We start from the raw sequence: 4129 nt of genomic DNA on the forward strand, positions 1-4129 counted from the left end.
AACAACAGGGAACAGTAGGAAACAGCAGGGAACAGTAGGAAACAGCAGGAAACAACAGGGAACAGTAGGAAACAGGGAACAACAATAAACAAAAGGAAACAACAGGGAACAACAGGAAACATTCACAGGAAGTAAACAACAACAAAAACGCATCAAATAACAGAAAAACCTTTTCTTAACATTCAGGAAATGGCGAACATTTAACAGAAACATGTTCAGACGTCACAAAACCACAATAAATCTAAAACATTAATACATAAAAACAAACCCATCGTTAATAAACCCATTAATATCTGGATATTTAGTATAAAATCCAGTTAGAACTAAAATTCCTGAATGTTTACTTTTTGTTTTAAGGAATGTTTTGTTTTTTAAGTTGAGAAGCTGAAATCAGAGTTTTGTTGATTTATTTTATTATAAAATGAATGTAAAATAGTAGCAGAAACTGATATTTTCTCTCATCAGATGTCATAAAAACATTCAGAACCGACTGACCGACCCGGTTTCTGGTTCTGGACCCGTTTCAGCTCCGACACAAAGTAAAGTCGTTTTTATGAATCTGTTTCTGTTTAAAGAAAATCTTCTGACTAATAAATGATACCTGGCAGGAAGTCGCTCAGCTTGGATCGATATCGATGTTTAAACCGTTTCTCTTCCTCAGATCTGGCATGTAAACATAATGACGCCACACCAGAACAGGAAGTGACAAACAGGAAGTTGTTTTAGCATCATGGACAGTTTGTAATCAGCAGCTCTGAGGCATCAACAGTTAAACTCCAAATGTCCGAAGGTCAGAGGTCAGCCTGCTGATGTAATCACCGCTGCCTGATAACGCCAACGGGAGCGCCACGCTGCGGCCCGGTGCATGATGGGAAGCCAACAGATACCTGGTATCTGCAGCATGTAGGCCGAAGTCAGAAAACAAGGACACCCTGTGCGTCTGTAGGGACCGTTTGATACAATAAAGCCAGCTGGACGGCAGCGGATCCAAAGCAGGAGTCAAAGTAAGAACATCCAGCAGAGGAGGAAGAGGATGCTGGAGGAAACAAAGGCCGTGTCTGCTGCAAATGGAGGCTTAGCCGCACGGCACAAAGAGGGTAATCTGCTGCTGTCAGGCAGCACAAAGTGAGGAAACTTAACGGAAACACAAGATAAGACAGAAAGATGGGCGGATAAAAGGGAAGCAACAGGCTGCAGGGCTCAGCCACGTATTTATGGATGGAGGGATGATGAAGGGGAAGAAGAGGAGAGGGGGATGGAGGCAGAAGAAAAGATTAAGAGCTTAGAGGGTTGGTAAGGCTAATTAGGAGGAGGCGACTGAGGATGGAGGTGAGGAGGAAAGAAAACGTCTCGTCTGCACCACCGATCAGGAGCAACTGGGAGTAAAACTGCCGGTAATCTGAGGACGTGCATGCAGAGCTATGAACGCACAGAAAACACACACCCAGTCAAATCCCAGCTTTGATTTGACCAACAATAACTGACAGAAATTATGTCCCAAAATAAAGCAGCCTTAAAGCTCTATTAGTTACTAATCACAGCCACAGATCTGTGGTGTCCATGCAGCTAACGGTTTAAAAACTGGAGCCAAATGACTGTTCAGAGGAGGATCTGTTAATGAGCCGAGTATTGTTGGAGATAAAGGAGGTGTAAGCTGATACAGGGAGGCGCTGCGGCTCCCACCTAACCCCGGATTTATCACCACGTCCCCCCCCGCCGCCGCAAAGTCCACCGATAAGCCTGCAGCTAATGAGCTAGCCCGCTAACTGACGCTAGCTTTGTTCCGCTACAGTCAGAGGCATTGTTAGCAGCTAAACGCTTCGACAAAGGTTAATGATTTATAATCAGTCCTGATAACATTGACAAAGGCTTTATGCTGCTATGAGTTATAAAATATCCATAAAGTTTGATAAATCTTGAATTTCAGATATATATTTCTGCTGAGTCATGCTAAGCTTCCACTTCCATCAACAGAAAAAGTATCCATCAAATTAAAACGTTAAAAGGAAACAAATTTATTTACTCAAAATAAAAATCAGTTACATGTTAGCATTAGCTGCTTAGCTTGGATTAGCTTGCCTGAAAAAAAACACTTAAAAACATGTTGAGATTATCTTAAGCATGCTAACGGTTTGTAGTGCTAACATGTAGCGTTTCCTCTAAATGTCAGAAGGAAAGAAATTAAAGTTTGATTCTGGTGTATGAACTCAGACTGATGATAAAATAGTTATTTTCATTTTAAATTATTATAAAAACTATTGCAAGTCAGTTTAAATATGTTTATAAGCTAACAGCTTTTAAACAACATGCACAGAAACTTTTTAACGCCTAAGATGTAGCAAATAAACCAACAAAGTGTGTTAATGATATTAGCATCATGGCTATTAGCAGCTTTTCTGAAGCAAAATGTCATAAAAGTGAATTAAACTGTTTCTCTGCTGCCGAACAGGAACAGCCTGTTTCCTCCAACCACAGTGAAACATTAGCCAGCCGAGACGTTCACACGGCGTCCTGGTTGGCCTGTTACACTGTAACTGGGCCGACTGGGAGAAAACCAGAGCTGTGATGGGCAGAGTGCAGCTGGATGGAGTGATGCTTGCAGCGGGCCGCCGCCGCCGCCGGCAGCAGCAGCAGCAGCAGCAGCAGCAGCAGCAGCAGCACACCGGCGGTAAAAATAACCCGCGGAGCGAGAGCAGGAATGTGTGCGCCGAAGAATGCCGCTCCGCTTCTGGTGACAGGCATGGACAAGTGCAGAGGAGGAGGAGGAGGAGGAGGAGGAGGAGCAGCACCTGAGCCAAGTGAGGAGAGAAAACTGGGGAAAGTTCAGAGGAGCAGCAGGAGCTGCAGCCTCCACTTTAAACATCAGAGATGCTTCAGACTCTCAGGAAGTTTCACAATCCCGGCAGGATGGAGGGGCGAGCGACAGCAGGAATGAGGGGGAGAGGGAGCGGTCGCTAACGGCGACGCAAAACAGGAAGTGAGACGAGGAGACGGAAAGCCCGAGAAAGAAGCAAACGCCTGCAGAATCCAGTCAGACCAGACGAGCCGCTCCCAGCAAACTCTGCCCTGATTGGCTGGCTGCCCGCAAGCTGACAGCTGATGGGCCGGAGGACCCGGTTCTGTTCAGACCCAGAGTACCGGGCCGGTTCTGACCCAGGGTCAGCTGGCCCGGCGTGACGCGGCGCTGCCACTTCCTGTCGCTGCGTCTGGCTCCTGAGCGAACAGAAACTGAAACGCTGCAGTTTTTCTCATCAGCTGATGAAGAGAAAAACTTTAAAACGAATCGGGCCAAACCGGTAAAGATGGCCGCTTCCTCCAGAAACCGCTTCATTACGGTTCATCTCCTATCGGTGACCTCTGGGCTCAGAGGTCACCCTGGAATAAAATGAACCTCATTGACGGTTTCGTCATAAATATGAAACCATCTCAAGTTCCTCTGCCGGCACTGGTCCGATCCAGTCCAGTCCGGTCCTATCCAGTCCAGTCCGGTCCAATCCGATCCAGTCCAATCCGATCCGGTCCAGTCTGGTCCGATCCAGTCCGGTCCAATCCGATCCAGTCTAGTCCAGTCCGGTCCGATCCGGTGGCCATAAATCTCATTGATTCATTTTCTCAGGTTTTCTAAGCTTTGTTTTTATTTTACGTTGGTTATTTTTCATCTCTTTCTGTTTGTCACATGACAGTTAAATATCATTACAATATTCACAGAAACCTGGAAACTGTTGATTTATGAGAACCAACAGGAACACTGATGCTTCCTGCTCCAGAGGGAAACATGGTCCCTGAGGCTGCTGCCATCTTTGGTTGGTTCAGAAGTTTCAACGTTTCTGGTGGATATTTGCTGCTAAATTAGCAAAAACATGAGAAGTTCTGTGAAACTGAAGGTGAACCAGATGAACATGCCTCCGTTTGTGGTCATTAATAATAATCCATCAGGATCCTGATGTGAGTTTGTCTGGTAAACAGGAAAATCGGTCGATGCCGGTAGAAGCTGATCGGTGCGGAGGGAGAAACTCCAGAAATCGTTTCATCTGAATCAAACCGAGTTCAGATTTATAATCTGCTCTTAATCTGATGTTAAAGATTCATTACGCAGAGCACACACACACACACACACACACACACACAC

General features: G+C 45.5%; 1 protein-coding gene across 1 annotated transcript in view; it reads right to left on the reverse strand.

Annotated features, from left to right (window-relative positions):
• LOC108165686 (uncharacterized) overlaps nucleotides 1-4129 on the reverse strand; it is a 20852-nt gene that overhangs the window by 14924 nt on the left and 1799 nt on the right. The gene's annotated exons all lie outside the window — the stretch shown is intronic.

The sequence above is a fragment of the Poecilia reticulata genome, linkage group LG20 (assembly GCF_000633615.1).
Source record: "Poecilia reticulata strain Guanapo linkage group LG20, Guppy_female_1.0+MT, whole genome shotgun sequence".
Lineage (NCBI taxonomy): Eukaryota > Metazoa > Chordata > Actinopteri > Cyprinodontiformes > Poeciliidae > Poecilia > Poecilia reticulata.